The sequence below is a fragment of the Zea mays genome, chromosome 2 (assembly GCF_902167145.1).
Source record: "Zea mays cultivar B73 chromosome 2, Zm-B73-REFERENCE-NAM-5.0, whole genome shotgun sequence".
In the NCBI taxonomy this organism is placed as follows: Eukaryota; Viridiplantae; Streptophyta; class Magnoliopsida; order Poales; family Poaceae; genus Zea; species Zea mays.
Genome location: NC_050097.1, coordinates 93,148,305 through 93,166,678, shown reverse-complemented (window position 1 = coordinate 93,166,678; position 18,374 = coordinate 93,148,305). Strand labels below are relative to the sequence as shown.

The following is an 18,374-nucleotide window of genomic DNA, read 5'->3' as shown; positions in this document are numbered from 1 at the left end:
ATCGGAAGCCTTTAACCACTAGGCTAGAGGCCTTTTTGCTAACCAATGGGATCTAGCAGTCACAGTTAGCACCTGGTTCAGAGAGGTTTTATCCAAGTTCTCTAGAAATATAAGCCTAGTAAAAGTTTTGAAGAGGTTTAGTAAGGTTAAAGAATCCTGTTTTTTCAGAACTTTACCCATCCTTAATGAAGCTTATAAATGAACGTCTTTGAGGATTTGGTAGCTTTTCTGTGGGATAGAAGGGATTCACTTGAAAAATGCATAATATTGGTATGGATAGCTAAATGTAAAATAATGATGAACTATATTTGTCTTTGTGATGGGCTTAGATTGGTACGGGGTGGGAAGCGTAGATTGTAGTGGAAGGAGGTTGGAGGGCAAGGGACAGGGACATGGTAGGCTGAAAACTAGAGATAAGAACATTTTTGTTATTAGTTTGGAAGGTTTCTTTTTCTACATGTTCTGTCTATTAGGCATATGTTTCTTTAGTCTAAAGATCTCTGTTTCAAAGGTGTTGCATAGACACCTAGGCTTATGTTTCTTCAGTCTAGAGATCTCTTTTTCTGCAGGGTGTGTTTGGTTCGCTGCCTCACCTGCCACAGTTTGCCATGCCTAACGTTAGGCATGTTTGACCGAGTTAGACATGTGTTTAGTTTATAGCCGTAATTGTGGTAAGATTTTTCTTATGTTGCGTAGGTTCCACTCGTCAATGACTTGTAAAAGTGTGGCAGATTCTTTTAGGCATGCCACAAGCCCACAACCTTCCGTCAGGGAGTACGTGATGAAAAGATGTTGGAGAAGTTAGCCACGCATGACGTGGAGATTGTCTCCACACTCTTCGCTCTGGCCGACAAGTGCGCCAGATCCGCCAAGGGCCGGGCATGGCACTCGGCACCACAAACCGGGGCTGCCCAGACGGGTGGCTCGGGTGCCGTCCCCCGGGACGGTAAAAAGAAAAAGAAGGGTCGCGGCCACGAGAAGCCGCAGTCCACCGCTCTAGTCGTCGCAGCTGCGACTGGGGGCCGGGGCGACCACAACAAGCGCCCACAGCCGCAGAGGGGTAACAGTGGCTCATGCCCTGTACACCCCAACAGTCGCCATAGCGCTGAGGAGTGTCGCGAGATCATCGAGCTCGTGAAGCGCGTCAGCGGGCGGCGCGAGCAGTCTTCCAAGGACAGCTCCCCACCTCGCCGCCGACCTGGCAAGGAAAGGGTCGACGACGGCGAGGTGGCTGCGGCTGAACAGGACCTTGGGTATCAATCACCCGAGGGGGACCTGAAGGATGTTTTCGCCGGAGGCTCTGTCTCCGGTGATGACAGCTAGACGGACCGCCAGGGGGACCCCGTGCTCCCTGGTCTACCGGGCTGAAGCCTGCCTTCCCCCCGGAAACTCTTATGGACTCACCACGGGTCCAGTCTTTTGATAAGTATGTGCAGGAGCGGCCACAGCGTAAGGATGTGGACTCCATCAACGAACGCAGTTGGCAGGCAGCGGCCTAAAATGCACGTTGCAACCAGGCACCCAGGCGCTACTAACGGTTCGTGCATAGTAGGGAACCCTGGGTCGGGACCTAGCCCTATGGCGAGTACTGAACCAAGGAGGGTTCCGTAAACGCTCCCCCAGCTGGGAGGAACCCTTCAAGGTGACGGAAATATGCCGACCCGGGGGTAACCACCTTGCTACAGCTGGAGTACCTCTTCCTAACCCCTGGAACATCTCTGTAAGTTCTATCCATAGGAGCAAGTCTGAGGGGTCGAGTTTTTCTCCCTTTTTGTAACTAGGTTGTGCATACGTGTACGCCAGCCCGGTGAGGTCCGCCCTCATAAGCCCGGCCTATTGGCCTGCACCCATGCATGTCGAGTTATAAAGAGAAGATTTACCCCCTCAGATGTGCTCCTATGACAGTTTTATCCTCCTGCCTCCATGGTTTCATCCTGCAGTTTCCGGATATTATTTTTTACCTAACCCACCCGTACAGGTCCCATCTGTCCTGGCATGATGACATCCGAATTGAGTAGCCAGGCCTGCAGTTTAGGACCCCTCTACGAAAGCTGGGGGTCCGGTAGCCTGGGGGCCGGTTCTAAAGAACAGGAGCTCGTTCCATGGGGTGGTCCGGAGCAGTGTGGCCGCTTAGCCTGGTTCCGTACCCAAAAGCCTGCACACTCCACCACTCTGTGACGGACACCCTAGTATTTGGAGCTATAGTCCTGTGGGTCCGACAACCTGGGGTCCGACTCTAGAGAATGGATACTTGTCTCCTGGGGTGGTCCGGAGCTGTGTAGCCGCTTAGCCTGGTCCCGTACCGTAAGCCTGCACGCTCCACCACTCTGCGACGGGTGTCCTAGTATTTGGAACCGCGGTCCAGGGGGTCCGGACACACAACTTGGCTTCCCAGACTAAAACCTGCAGGTCCCGTGCATGTATCAAAGGATGGCTAATGACAGACGATGGGTCCTATGGGTGTACTACTAATGCTCCCTAGCCGAAGCTGTGTTCAGGCCCAGGTCCCAGTCGAGGCTGCCTCCTGGGGGCCGTTCCCAACTCTTTTAGGTATGTTGGTATCCAGTCTCGACACGTCGAGCCCACATCCCAAGGGGGCCAGGTACCAGGAAGGAGTCGACAACGCCACACACAACAGGGACAAGTAGTATGCAGATAAGTACTAATACTGCTCGATAATTAGTACTCAAGAGTACCTTACAAAAGCAAAGTTATTACATCCGCCTTCAAGCGGGACCCTAGCCTTGTGTCTACAGGTATGACCTACTCGACATCAGTAGGGTGGTGCTGGAAGCGCGCGGCCGCCATCTCCACGGCGTACGACGTCTTGTACGACCCCCGTTTGAGGCGGGGGTCGTACCATCAAAGCCAAAGAGATGGAGCCACAACACGGCTCGCTTCCCACCCCAAAGAGTTGGGGGGCGCGAGGGATGGAGCCGCTGCTCAGCCCGCTGTCCACCTTCACGAGGCTGGTGAACATCCTTCCCCCCGAATGCTGGAGGAAGAAGCGGGAAGGAATGTCACCCCCACGGACATCCTGCGGAGGTAGGCGGTGATGGCCGCCTGAAGGATGAAGCAGGGCATAATGTGTTGAGGTTGGAGGCCAAGCTCCTCCAGCAGCAGCACGAAGAAAGACGAAATCGGCAGCGCCAGACCGCTGGGGAGGTTGGAGACAAAGAGCATGAACTCCCCGACGGTGAGGTCGCCGTGAGCAGAGGCGCCGACACAGATCCTTCCGACGAACGCCGGCGCATCCCATCCGAGCAGGTTGCGCACCAAGTTGAGTGCCACCTCGGGCTGGAGACGCTCGGGAGGATCTAGGAAGGCCATGGCGGCCACGGCGGCAGAAGAGTGCGGAGAACTCAAGAGCGAAAGGGCGCTGTGAGTGATGAAGATGGCTACCACGCTCGGGGGAATCCCCTTTTTAAAGAAGGATTCCCCCACTAACGCCTCGAAACGCCGCAGAAGATCTCGCCCGACGCGCGCCGAGGTGACCCAGCCTCTGGACCGGGGCCCGGGCCCATGAGTCATACTCCTTGGGCGTCGGCCTCCGTGCGCAGAGAAGGCGAACCGCCGCGTGAGGAGCACGCCACCGTCTGTGGTAGTGCGCCTCTCCATCTCCGCCAAAAACAGTGGCCCAGCCCCTGACACGGGGGCCCGGGCCCACGAGTCATACTCCTTGGGCGTCGGTCTCCGTGTGCGGAGAAGGCAAACCGCCGCGTAAGGAGCACGCCACCGTCTGCGGTAGTGCGCCTCTTCACCTCTGCCGAAACCAACTGTAACGCCCCGAATTTTGCAGTTGAATTTTTTTCTTTTCTTTACTCGCCAAAATTCGGGCGTTACCTTTTCCTTTTCTTTTTCCCCTCGCTAAACCTTGACCTTTTCCAAAGTTTAGCGGGATTCGGTTTGGATCTCCCGTGTAGGAAAAACCCTAAATACTTTATGTTGTTCGATGCACCATGCCGAACCTTGCATTTCTTTTGATTGCTTTGAAAGCGCAATTGCATTCATGTAGAAAGATCGGATTTCGAAAATGAGGAGAAGATCTTTCTTTCTCTTCTCTCTCTCTTTCTCTCTCCCCTCTCTCTCTCTCTCCCGCGCCCTGGGCCGACCCCGGCCGGCCCAGCCGCCCCCTGGCGCCCCCCCTTGGGCCCAATAGGCCCAGCCGCCCCCCCCTCTTTCCCTTATCCTCTAACCCTCTCCCTCTCCCCCCTCATTTTCTCCCTCCCCACCTAGGCCGCCGCCCCTACCCCCCTACCCGCCCCCTGCCCTAGGTCGCCGCGCCGCCCCCTGCCGCCGGCCGCCCCTCGCCGTCGATCCCCAACGCCGGTGAGCGCCCCCCCCCCTCCTCCCTCTCTCCTCCCTTCCCCTCTCCTCCCTCCCCTTCCTCTCGCCGCTCGGCCCCATGGCCGGCTCGGCCGCTCGGCCGCCCCGCCCCCCCCTGCTCGGCCGCTCGGCCGCCCCCTGCGCGCCCCGCCTAGGGCCGGTTCAACCGCCCTAGGGCCGGTTCAACCGCCCCCCCCCCCTCTGTTTTTTTTTTATTTTTTTTTATTTTATTTTATTTACTTTCTGTGATCATAATTACTGTATTTTAAGTAGGCTAATCACTGTTCAGGCTATGGGAAAATAGGAAGTTTAGTTTAAAATTCCGTTATGTTATTGATTCACGTAATTAATTGTTTACCCTGTGCAATGTTGATCAACTAAAAGTGATTAGGTTTCCATTAGTATATATAAATTTATATAACAGAATTATTTTGTTAAAAACCAATTGTGTCATTAGTGCATAAGATTTAACCCCCTGCGAGACCTTTCCCGTTTCTTTCTAACCATAACAAATGCGTTATCGAATGTCATACTTGGTGCATATTCACTTTATTTGTTATCTTGTATGGTGTACTGTTCTTTTGTATTAAATATGTGGATGGATGTATGTATGTTTGCGCTCGCATAGAGAACGATCCGGTCGAAGAGCCCGAGGAATTCGCAGGAGAAGCCCCTGAGCAGCAGTCGGTTGGTGGAGGCAAGTGTCCTTTGACCTATCTCTGTCCTATTCATTCTTTAATTCACCTCCCGCTTTACACATTTATACCTAAGGATTGACTAGCTTTTGTTATCCAAGTCCTTGTTTACCTATTTGGGTCGGATTATTACTACTTAGTCTGATGCTATTGCTCAACTCTAATCAATGAACATGATGTGATTATCTATGATACGCTGTTTTCCCGTTCTTCTTTATGATTATACTTGTGGTTTTCAAGGGGACTCGAGCGGTTTCTCGAGTGCCTCTCCGTAAGGACCTGTTCTATGGATGACCGCCCGGGAAAACAGTGCAACCATGAGGGTGGAATGGGGTGCCCTTAGCTGAATAATTAGAGGATCCGGGGTGTAGTTCACTTAGCCGTCGTGCCGTCAATGGGGCTCGGTGTATGCGGCTCGCTCTGCCAAGTTTGGGTTCGCCCCTTGGGGAGGAGTGCGGTGCATTTAGGAAACCTAACGGGTGGCTACAGCCCCGGGGAATCTTTGTAAAGGCTTCGTAGTGAATCCCTGGCCATTCACCTCGGGAGTGAATAAGGGTCTTGCAAGCCCGGGCCAGAGAGGGAATCACGGCTTGTGGGTAAAGTGCACAACCTCTGCAGAGTGTTATGAAACTGATATATCAGCCGTGCTCACGGTTATGAGCGGCCAAGGGAGCTCCAGAGATTAGTGATACTTGATCAGAGACATTGTGGTACAGATGGTTATGAGATTGATGGTTCCGGTTATGATTATGGTATTGGTAAGTGGTATTCTTTCCGTTTGGAAAGGATACAATGGGCTAATAACTTGGGTTAATGTTAAAACCTGGCTTTCTACTAGTAAATAATAACCTGACCAACTAAAAGCAACTGCTTGACTTATCCCCACATAAAGCTAGTCCACTACAGCCAAACAGGATACTTGCTGAGTATGTTGATGTGTACTCACCCTTGCTCTACACACCAAACCCCCCCCAGGTTGTCAGCATTGCAACCACTGCTCAGGAGAAGATGAAGCTGTGGAAGGAGACTTCCAGGAGTTCCAAGATTACGACGAGTTCTAGGTGTGGGTTAGCGGCAACCCCCAGTCGGCTGCCTGTGAAGGCCGCGTTATCTACGTTTCTTTTCCGCACTTTGATTTATTGTAAGAACTATATGGACGTCTCAGACGTATGATGTAATCGACTATTATTTTCCCTTTTAATACTATTTTGAGCACTGTGTGATGATGTCCATATTATGTAACTGCTGTGTACGTGAATAACTGATCCTGGCACGTACATGGTTCGCATTCGGTTTACCTTCTAAAACCGGGTGTGACATAAGTGGTATCAAAGCCAGGTTGACTGTAGGACCGCTAACCTAGAGTAGAATGGTCGTTCTAAGGATTAAAGACCTCTGTCCCTGCCTTGACTTTGGTACCCCTTCAAAAGTTGGTCCTACTGACCAAACCTATGTTCTACTATATATTATACCATGCTGAAAATTATGTTCTATTCCAATCCTTCATCTATTTATGATTCATTACTTGCTGGTCATATTAATTCTGTTCTCACCCTTTTGCTTGCGATGTCTTTTGTAGATGGCTCGACTTAGACACACTGAACGAAAGTCAGTCATCCCCTTCTTACCCTCCCGCCTTGCTGAGCGTCCGCTTCGCCGTCCCGTGGCCGGACAGTCCAGCCACTTGGAGAGACTACACCACCGCCTGCGTGAGGAGCAGGAACGTCGACGACGGGAGCAGCAGAGCTCTTCCCTCTCGCTCCACCAGGAGATAGAGTCTGTGAGGAGCTGCTCCCCTGTGCTTCCTCTGGAGCCGCCCCCTGCACCACCACTGGGCGCCCCAGCCTCTGGAGTAGCTGCTGGAGGAGACCCAGACGACGGAGATGGCGACGACAGCTCGAGCCACAACACCGACTTCTCTGCTAACCCTGAGCCGGAAGGATGGGTTGCTCGACCCATCACTCGCGACGCTGCTCGCGGGTGTCACTTCCACGATGCGCTCGACACCCTGCTACGTCGGGCATTTGACCGGCATACTTGGTCCGTCGAGTATCGCTGTGTGGTCTACCAGCATAGTCGCGGGGTCTACCCGGACCGCTGGGAGGCGACTTGCTTGGTGCGCTGCCCGGAGGACAGTCTCCAGGGTGCAGAGGCCTGTTCAGAGCACTATTCTATCTCTGAGCGGGACTCAGCTGAGGCAGCCATGCAAGATGCTGCACGGCGTGCGCTTTCGCACTACTGCTCGGTTTTCGGTGGGGCAGCTGACGGTCTTGACCTGAAGTATTACCCCCGCCGTTCATCTGGCAGCACAGGAGGCGTGATTGTCTCACCTGTCGGTGAGGGCAATCCTAGGTTGAGCAGCACAGTCAACCTAGCCGCCGTGCTAAACACGGAGCTGGACCATGCATTAGACGAGCTGAGTAGGGCTCGTGCTGAGATCGCCCTGCTGCGGGCTGAGCGCGCGGAACGTCGTTATCTGGACGGTGGTTCCCCCGCTCCCGTTGGGACTCAGCACCCGTACCGCTCACCTCAGCGTGGACACCAGTCTTATGGCAATCCCGCCTGCAAGACCAAGATAAACCTAGAACCATAGATCGTTAGAGTTGGATCTTGTAATTAATACGAAATAAATATATACATGGAAGCTTCAGTCTTAGCGTTAGTCTCGGTCTTAGTTGGTTTTAGTTAGACAGGGTAGTTTGCTATATCCTGTGCATTTATGTTTGTCATGATGAACTATGTTTGGTTTGGATCTTTGTAATGATTGTCACCAGAGTGTGGGTATCCCCTGCATTTTGGTTTACATACTATGTCAATAAAGTTAGTTATATAGTTGGGAAACCCATTATTCTCCTTTCCTCTTTATCTGAGAAGCTGTGTGGTCTGTGTTGGAGATCAGTGAAGATGCTCATCTGTTCAGTGCTGTTGGAGAATTCTATACTCTTTTCTTATGCTGCAAGCTTTGCCAGATCAGTTCTGATGTGTGGTTGCGTTCTGCAGATGTCAGAGAACAGGCGTAGAGGAGGAAGGCGTGCTCAGCAGGAGCGAGCCGCTCCGCAGGATGAGGTGCCCCAGCAGCAGCATCTGCCGCCCCCGCCCCCGATGTCGATCGAGCAGATGTTTCTGATGCAGACTCAGGCAGTTCAAGCCATCGGTCAGACTTTGGCCGCCATTCAGCAGCAGCAGCAGCAGCAACAGCAGCAAGCACCACCCCAGCCTCAGATGCCTCAGATGCCTAGAGACAAGCGTGCTGAATTCATGAGAGGTCATCCACCAACGTTCGCTCACTCTTCTGACCCCATGGATGCTGAAGATTGGCTGCGCACTGTGGAGCGGGAGTTGCATACCGCTCAGTGCGATGACCGGGAGAAAGTCTTGTATGGTCCCCGTCTGTTGAGGGGAGCAGCCCAATCATGGTGGGAGTCTTACCTCGCCACCCATGCCAACCCCGACACCATCACCTGGGAAGAATTCAGAGGTAGCTTTCGTCAGTACCATGTCCCTGCAGGTCTGATGACAGTGAAGAAGGAGGAGTTCCTGGCCCTTAAGCAAGGGTCATCGTCTGTCAGTGAGTATCGAGACAGGTTTCTGCAATTGTCTCGCTATACTCCTGAAGATGTCGACACCGACGCCAAGCGACAGTACCGTTTCCTGAGAGGCTTGGTTGACCCTCTGCAGTATCAGCTGATGAACCACACCTTCCCGACATTCCAGCACCTGATTGACAGAGCAATCATGACAGAAAGGAAGCGTAAGGAGATGGAAGATCGTAAGCGCAAGATCAGTGGACCCCAGCCTGGAAGCAGCAGCCGTCCTCGTTTCTCAGGCAATCAACCTCAGCAGTTCAGGCAGAACCAGCGTCCACCTCAGCAGCATCAGCAGCGTCAGCAGTATCAGCAGTTCCAAAGGCAGTATCCTCAGAATCAGTACCAGAACCGTCAGAGCAATCAGTCAGGAGGTCAGTTTCAGAAGCAGAATCAGCAAGCACCTCGTCTTCCTGCCCCAGCAAATCAGCAGAACAGTCAGGCAGCACCGGCTCAAGTTGGAAACAGAGCGTGTTTCCACTGTGGAGAGCAAGGCCACTGGGTGATGCAATGTCCGAAGAAGGCAGCCCAGCAGCAGTCAGGCCCCAATGCCCCAGCGAAGCAGAATGTGCCTCAGCCTGGAGCAGGCAATCGCCCTCAGCCGCGTTATAATCATGGAAGGCTGAACCACTTGGAAGCTGAAGCAGTTCAGGAGACCCCCGACATGATAGTAGGTATGTTCCCAGTCGATTCCCGTATTGCAGAAGTGTTATTTGATACTGGAGCAACACATTCTTTCATTACTGCATCATGGGTAGAAGCACATAATCTTCCAACTACTACCATGTTAACCCCCATTCAAATTGACTCAGCCGGTGGTAGAATTCGGGCCGATAGCATTTGTTTGAATGTAAGTGTGGAAATAAGGGGGATAACATTTCCCGCCAACCTTATAGTAATGGGTACTCAGGGAATAGATGTCATCCTAGGGATGAATTGGTTAGATAAGTATCAGGCAGTTATCAGTTGTGATAAAAGGACAATCAAGTTGGTGTCCCCACTAGGAGAGGAAGTGGTGACCGGGTTAGTCCCGCCTGAGCCAAAGAAAGGAAGTTGTTATCAGATGGCTGTCGATAGCAGTGAAGCAGACCCAATTGAGAGTATCAAGGTTGTGTCTGAATTCCCAGATGTGTTTCCAAAGGATTTACCGGGTATGCCACCAGAGCGGAAAGTTGAATTTGCTATAGAGCTTCTTCCTGGAACCGCCCCCATCTCTAAGAGAGCTTACAGAATATCTGGACCAGAGTTGGTTGAGCTTAAGAAGCAGATTGATGAGCTGTCAGAGAAAGGTTACATCCGGCCAAGCACCTCGCCTTGGGCCGCCCCTGTCCTATTTGTGGAAAAGAAAGATGGCACCAAAAGGATGTGTATCGATTATCGAGCTTTGAATGAGGTCACGATCAAGAACAAGTATCCCTTGCCCAGAATAGAAGATCTGTTCGACCAGTTGAGAGGAGCCAGTGTGTTCTCCAAGATCGATCTGAGGTCAGGTTATCATCAGCTCAGGATCCGACCTTCGGACATTCCGAAGACGGCATTCATTACCAAGTATGGTTTATATGAGTTCACAGTGATGTCTTTTGGTTTGACCAATGCGCCAGCATTCTTTATGAACTTGATGAACAGTGTATTCATGGATTACCTTGATAAGTTTGTGGTGGTATTCATTGATGATATTCTGGTTTATTCTCAAAGCGAAGAAGAGCATGCAGATCATTTGAGGATGGTATTGCAGAGATTGCTAGAGCACCAGTTGTATGCAAAGTTGAGCAAGTGTGAGTTCTGGATCAGTGAGGTCCTGTTCTTGGGTCACATAATCAACAAAGAAGGATTGGCTGTGGATCCGAAGAAAGTGGCAGACATTCTAAACTGGAAAGCGCCAACGGATGCTCGAGGAATCAAGAGCTTCATTGGAATGGCCGGATATTATCGGCGATTCATTGAAGGGTTTTCGAAGATTGCGAAGCCAATGACAGCGTTGCTAGGCAACAAGGTTGAGTTCAAGTGGACCCAGAAATGCCAAGAAGCCTTTGAAGCGCTGAAAGAGAAGTTGACTACAGCGCCCGTCCTAGTCTTGCCTGATGTGCACAAGCCCTTCTCGGTGTATTGCGATGCTTGTTACACAGGTTTGGGATGTGTGTTGATGCAAGAGGGAAGAGTTGTGGCTTACTCGTCCCGACAGCTGAAGGTTCATGAGAAGAACTACCCCATCCATGATCTAGAGTTGGCAGCAGTGGTTCACGCACTGAAGACATGGAGGCACTATCTGTATGGACAGAAATGCGATGTTTACACAGACCACAAGAGTCTGAAGTACATATTCACTCAGTCAGAATTGAACATGAGGCAACGAAGATGGTTAGAATTGATCAAAGACTATGAGTTGGAGATTCATTACCATCCAGGAAAAGCGAACGTAGTGGCAGATGCTTTGAGCAGAAAGAGTCAAGTCAATCTGATGGTCGCTCGCCCGATGCCTTATGAGTTGGCCAAGGAGTTTGACAGGTTGAGTCTCGGATTTCTGAACAATTCGCGAGGAATTACAGTTGAGTTGGAACCTACCTTGGAGCGCGAAATCAAAGAAGCGCAGAAAAATGATGAGAAGATCAGTGAGATTCGGCGATTGATTCTAGATGGCAGAGGCAAAGATTTTCGAGAAGATGCAGAAGGTGTGGTATGGTTCAAAGACCGCTTGTGTGTTCCCAATGTCCAGTCTATTCGGGAGTTGATTCTTAAGGAAGCTCATGAGACAGCTTATTCGATTCACCCTGGTAGTGAGAAGATGTATCAGGATCTGAAGAAGAAATTCTGGTGGTACGGAATGAAAAGAGAAATCGCAGAGCATGTGGCTATGTGCGATAGTTGTCGAAGAATTAAGGCAGAACACCAGAGACCAGCTGGATTGTTGCAACCGTTGCAGATCCCTCAGTGGAAATGGGATGAAATTGGTATGGATTTCATAGTCGGATTGCCTCGCACTCGAGCCGGCTACGATTCCATTTGGGTAGTAGTGGACCGCTTGACCAAGTCAGCCCACTTCATACCTGTCAAGACCAACTACAACAGTGCAGTATTGGCAGAATTGTATATGTCTCGGATCGTTTGTCTTCATGGTGTGCCAAAGAAGATAGTGTCAGACAGAGGAACGCAGTTCACCTCTCATTTCTGGCAGCAGTTGCATGAAGCCTTGGGCACGCATCTGAATTTCAGTTCAGCTTATCACCCGCAGACAGATGGCCAGACCGAAAGAACCAATCAAATTCTCGAAGACATGTTAAGAGCCTGTGCGTTGCAAGATCAGTCCGGATGGGACAAGCGATTGCCTTATGCGGAGTTTTCCTATAACAACAGTTACCAGGCCAGTTTGAAGATGTCACCGTTTCAAGCGCTGTATGGAAGGAGTTGCAGAACTCCGTTGCAATGGGATCAGCCTGGAGAGAAGCAAGTGTTTGGGCCAGACATTTTGCTTGAAGCCGAAGAGAACATCAAGATGGTTCGAGAGAATCTGAAGATAGCGCAATCAAGGCAGCGAAGCTATGCAGACACAAGAAGAAGAGAGCTGAGTTTCGAAGTCGGAGACTTTGTCTATCTGAAAGTGTCACCGATCAGAGGAGTCAGAAGATTCGGAGTGAAAGGCAAGCTAGCACCCCGCTACATTGGTCCGTATCAGATTCTTGCAAGACGAGGAGAAGTGGCTTATCAGCTCAGTTTGCCAGAGAATTTGTCTGCTGTGCATAATGTCTTTCATGTGTCTCAGTTGAAGAAGTGTTTGCATGTGCCGGAAGAGCAGTTGCCAGTGGAAGGTCTGGAAGTCCAGGAGGACTTGACCTATGTTGAGAAGCCAGCTCAGATCCTTGAGGTTGCAGATAGAGTCACCCGAAGGAAGACCGTCAGAATGTGCAAAGTCAGATGGAGTCACCACTCTGAGGAAGAAGCAACCTGGGAGCGTGAAGATGATCTGATGGCCAAGTACCCGGAGCTCTTTGCTAGCCAGCCCTGAATCTCGAGGGCGAGATTCTTTTAAGGGGGATAGGTTTGTAACGCCCCGAATTTTGCAGTTGAATTTTTTTCTTTTCTTTACTCGCCAAAATTCGGGCGTTACCTTTTCCTTTTCTTTTTCCCCTCGCTAAACCTTGACCTTTTCCAAAGTTTAGCGGGATTCGGTTTGGATCTCCCGTGTAGGAAAAACCCTAAATACTTTATGTTGTTCGATGCACCATGCCGAACCTTGCATTTCTTTTGATTGCTTTGAAAGCGCAATTGCATTCATGTAGAAAGATCGGATTTCGAAAATGAGGAGAAGATCTTTCTTTCTCTTCTCTCTCTCTTTCTCTCTCCCCTCTCTCTCTCTCTCCCGCGCCCTGGGCCGACCCCGGCCGGCCCAGCCGCCCCCTGGCGCCCCCCCTTGGGCCCAATAGGCCCAGCCGCCCCCCCCTCTTTCCCTTATCCTCTAACCCTCTCCCTCTCCCCCCTCATTTTCTCCCTCCCCACCTAGGCCGCCGCCCCTACCCCCCTACCCGCCCCCTGCCCTAGGTCGCCGCGCCGCCCCCTGCCGCCGGCCGCCCCTCGCCGTCGATCCCCAACGCCGGTGAGCGCCCCCCCCCCTCCTCCCTCTCTCCTCCCTTCCCCTCTCCTCCCTCCCCTTCCTCTCGCCGCTCGGCCCCATGGCCGGCTCGGCCGCTCGGCCGCCCCGCCCCCCCCTGCTCGGCCGCTCGGCCGCCCCCTGCACGCCCCGCCTAGGGCCGGTTCAACCGCCCTAGGGCCGGTTCAACCGCCCCCCCCCTCTGTTTTTTTTTATTTTTTTTTATTTTATTTTATTTACTTTCTGTGATCATAATTACTGTATTTTAAGTAGGCTAATCACTGTTCAGGCTATGGGAAAATAGGAAGTTTAGTTTAAAATTCCGTTATGTTATTGATTCACGTAATTAATTGTTTACCCTGTGCAATGTTGATCAACTAAAAGTGATTAGGTTTCCATTAGTATATATAAATTTATATAACAGAATTATTTTGTTAAAAACCAATTGTGTCATTAGTGCATAAGATTTAACCCCCCTGCGAGACCTTTCCCGTTTCTTTCTAACCATAACAAATGCGTTATCGAATGTCATACTTGGTGCATATTCACTTTATTTGTTATCTTGTATGGTGTACTGTTCTTTTGTATTAAATATGTGGATGGATGTATGTATGTTTGCGCTCGCATAGAGAACGATCCGGTCGAAGAGCCCGAGGAATTCGCAGGAGAAGCCCCTGAGCAGCAGTCGGTTGGTGGAGGCAAGTGTCCTTTGACCTATCTCTGTCCTATTCATTCTTTAATTCACCTCCCGCTTTACACATTTATACCTAAGGATTGACTAGCTTTTGTTATCCAAGTCCTTGTTTACCTATTTGGGTCGGATTATTACTACTTAGTCTGATGCTATTGCTCAACTCTAATCAATGAACATGATGTGATTATCTATGATACGCTGTTTTCCCGTTCTTCTTTATGATTATACTTGTGGTTTTCAAGGGGACTCGAGCGGTTTCTCGAGTGCCTCTCCGTAAGGACCTGTTCTATGGATGACCGCCCGGGAAAACAGTGCAACCATGAGGGTGGAATGGGGTGCCCTTAGCTGAATAATTAGAGGATCCGGGGTGTAGTTCACTTAGCCGTCGTGCCGTCAATGGGGCTCGGTGTATGCGGCTCGCTCTGCCAAGTTTGGGTTCGCCCCTTGGGGAGGAGTGCGGTGCATTTAGGAAACCTAACGGGTGGCTACAGCCCCGGGGAATCTTTGTAAAGGCTTCGTAGTGAATCCCTGGCCATTCACCTCGGGAGTGAATAAGGGTCTTGCAAGCCCGGGCCAGAGAGGGAATCACGGCTTGTGGGTAAAGTGCACAACCTCTGCAGAGTGTTATGAAACTGATATATCAGCCGTGCTCACGGTTATGAGCGGCCAAGGGAGCTCCAGAGATTAGTGATACTTGATCAGAGACATTGTGGTACAGATGGTTATGAGATTGATGGTTCCGGTTATGATTATGGTATTGGTAAGTGGTATTCTTTCCGTTTGGAAAGGATACAATGGGCTAATAACTTGGGTTAATGTTAAAACCTGGCTTTCTACTAGTAAATAATAACCTGACCAACTAAAAGCAACTGCTTGACTTATCCCCACATAAAGCTAGTCCACTACAGCCAAACAGGATACTTGCTGAGTATGTTGATGTGTACTCACCCTTGCTCTACACACCAAACCCCCCCCAGGTTGTCAGCATTGCAACCACTGCTCAGGAGAAGATGAAGCTGTGGAAGGAGACTTCCAGGAGTTCCAAGATTACGACGAGTTCTAGGTGTGGGTTAGCGGCAACCCCCAGTCGGCTGCCTGTGAAGGCCGCGTTATCTACGTTTCTTTTCCGCACTTTGATTTATTGTAAGAACTATATGGACGTCTCAGACGTATGATGTAATCGACTATTATTTCCCCTTTTAATACTATTTTGAGCACTGTGTGATGATGTCCATATTATGTAACTGCTGTGTACGTGAATAACTGATCCTGGCACGTACATGGTTCGCATTCGGTTTACCTTCTAAAACCGGGTGTGACACCAACAGCCCAGTCTCTGACACGGGGCCCTGGGCCCACGAGTCATCCTTCATGGGCGTCGGTTCCTGGGTGCAGAGAAGTCGAACCGCCGCTCGTGCCAGTACCGCGTCTCCTCGGAGCCTCCGCAGAAGACAAAAAAAATTTCAAAACCAATGCAGCGGTATCGAGGCACCCCGCGCGTGGCCCAGCAAAAGCATCAAGTGCGGAGGTCACAAGTCAGTCAGCCGCGGGGGCAAGCGTGGCAGTTGGCGTGTTCGAAGGCAGGTTGGCAGTAATTTCGCCAGCAAGCGCACAGAAGCAGCGCGCCAATCGACAATCCAGCTTTGGCCCCACCTGCAGGCTCGTATCCTCCCCTGAGGCGGGCCCGAGGGCCACTGTCAGTACCCTGGAACAGGGGTACCCGTTACTACAGTATGAAGGTGCGCTGTCCATGCGGCTATCCTTAGTCGCGTGGCGAACAGTACCTGACCCCACCACGTGGACGGTTACTGGGCCGCCACGTGGCCAAGAAAGACGATATACTCCAAGTTGGCGACAGTGGGTCCGGACCCCCACGGGAAAGTGTCGGACCCCTGGATGCACAGCCCGGACTTTCTGGCGGGGTTCAAAACCTCCACAGGTACAAACCAGACCACTGGGACGGGTCCGGGACCCCTCAAGAGGGGTCCGGGCTACTCACAGTAGGGTCCTGGGATTCCAAGGAAAAGAATACCCAGGCCTTAATCAAGGCCAGGCGGGGGTCCGGTGCTGACACGTGTTCGGACCATACCGCAAGCGCTCCCACTCCCCGCTCAGGCGGAGACCCGATGCTGCCACGTGGCCTACTGGCCGTGTCGTAAGCCAGCGGGCGGAGCCAGACGTAAGGCCTCTAGGCCGCGCATTTATTGCGGAGGAGGCGCGCCGTCTGTCAAACTGGCAGGTGATGTGCCGCCTCAGCATTAAATACGCCCTGTCTACTCCATTGACAAGCGATGTGCCGCCTCAGCATTTAATGTGCCCTGTCCACTCTGCTGACGGGCGGCGGCCAGGCCATCCTGCAGGCGGCGTGCCCGTCCGCTCCGGTGACAGGCAGTACGCCCATGCTGCGGCATACACTGTGCTCATCATCACTCGTACGTTGCCAGTGAAGCTTCCGCCGCACGCCGATACTACGCAGACTGCGAATATCAGGGCGCAAGGAGATTGCACTGGCGACCGGCATTAGTTGCTCCAAGTATTAAATCCGTTATGTCCCTGAGCCCGCGTGTCGGGGCTCAGCACCCTTGTACGTGCCCCCTTTAGCTATAAAAGGGGAGGCACGCAACGTTACAACACAAGGTCACTTAAGCAGACACAAACTCAAGCTCACACAAGCACAATTAGACCTAGCTCAGGCTCACAAGTTCATACAAGCTCTCAAGCTCAATACACCACACAGTGGAGTAGGGTATTACGCTCCGGCGGACCGAACCACTCTAAACTCTTGTGTGTTCTTGTGTTCGTTCATCGCTTAGTAGACATGCAAAACGCTTAGGCCCCTCCTCATCTAAGGATTTAGGGCGGGTGCATTCCGCCACCCGGCCGGAGATTTCCTCTTCGACACTCTAGTTATGCCTTGTTGCATAGGTGATAAGGTTTATGCCTTGGGCCACTTTTTCTGATTTCAAAGCATGCTAGAGATCATTTCTTAAATCTCATATTGGGTCATACCTATAAGAGAAGTTTCATATTATGAATTATGCAATAGTGAACAAGCTGTACACTTTTGTAAAGTTCTTCTATCAGTATTTATTCTACTTGGTAGTTACCCCCTTGTGAAAATATTCACAACATCTACAAAAAGTACAGAGTACATTACAACTACATGCCTCGCTGAAACTCTGGCATGGTACATGTTACTAACCTTGAGATTGATGATTTGTCCCTAAGGACTATAGGTAATATATATAGGCAGTAGGCCTGGGCCTAATGGGCCTTAACACCCCTCTTCAAACTCAAGGTGGAAAAGGAGGATCTGAAGCTTTGAGTTTGATCAAGTGAAACTGATGTTGTGCTCTTGTTTGTGCTTTGGTGAAGAAATCTGCCAATTGAGATTCTGAGGGCACATATTAAAGATCAATAGTTTTCTGCTGACAATGAGATCGAGTAAAAGATGCATCAACACCTATGTGTTTAGTAAGTTCATGCTTCACTGGATCATGAGCAACCTGTATAACACTCAAGTTATCACATAACAGAGGTGTAGAAGTGTCACAAGTGATACCAAGATCAGCCAAGAGCTAGCGCAACCAAATAATTTCAGCAGTGGTAGTAGCAAGTGCCCGAAGTTCGGCTTCAGCACTAGAACGAGTTATGACCGCTTGCTTCTTGGATTTCCAGGCAATGGGAGATGATCCAAGGAGAATACAGTAACCTGTAGTAGAACAACGGTCAATAGGATCACTTGCCCAAGTGGCATCAGAATACGCATGAAGCTGAAGTGGGCTATCAGAAGCATAGAGTAAACATCTGGATCTTGTCCCGCGTAAATATCGAAGCACACGAAGCAAATGATCATCATGAACTGAAGTAGGTGTTGATACAAATTGGCTCAACATATGAACATCATGAGCAATATCAGGTCTGGTGATGGTGAGATAAACAAGACTACCCACAATATGACGATACCGAGTTGGGTCTGCTAGTGGTGTCCCATCCTTTGGATGAAGTTTTAAATGAAGATCCATCGGTGTTGCAACAGCGCGTGTATCAGTAAGTCCAGAGCGATTAAGAAGATCTTGTATATATTTGGACTGAGCCAGATAAAAGCCTTTTTGAGTCTACTGAACTTCAATGCCCAAGAAATAGCTAAGCGGTCCCAAATCAAACATCTGAAATTCCTTACTAAGATGCCGCTTGACATGAGAAATATGTTCTGAGTTGTCACCTGTAATTAGCATATCATCCACATATAATAGAAGTAAAGTGTGACCTTTTGGAGAAACATGAACAAACAATGCAGGATCATGTTCACTAGAAGAAAAACCAGCAGATGTGATGACAAAGATGAATCGCTCAAACCAAGCACGAGGAGCTTGTTTCAGCCCATATAATGTGCGACAGAGACGACAAACATGCCCTGAGGGAGTATCAACCCCTGGAGGAGGATGCATATAAACTTCTTGTAGATCGCCATTGAGAAAAACATTCTTAAC

The 18,374-nt window shown here is 50.6% G+C and overlaps 1 protein-coding gene across 8 annotated transcripts in view; it reads left to right on the top strand.

The window, feature by feature from the left end:
* LOC100272667 (uncharacterized) overlaps positions 1-18,374 on the top strand; it is a 35,879-nt gene that overhangs the window by 10,304 nt on the left and 7,201 nt on the right. Inside the window, exon 4 of one of the 8 annotated variants that reach the window (XM_020548370.3) lies at positions 4,955-5,027. The exons of 6 other annotated variants lie outside the window; for them this stretch is intronic. The gene's annotated coding sequence lies outside the window, so the exon portion shown is untranslated. Of the gene's footprint in view, positions 1-4,954; positions 5,028-18,374 lie in introns of those variants that run through there. One more of the 8 variants, XM_020548369.3, reaches the window with a different exon arrangement.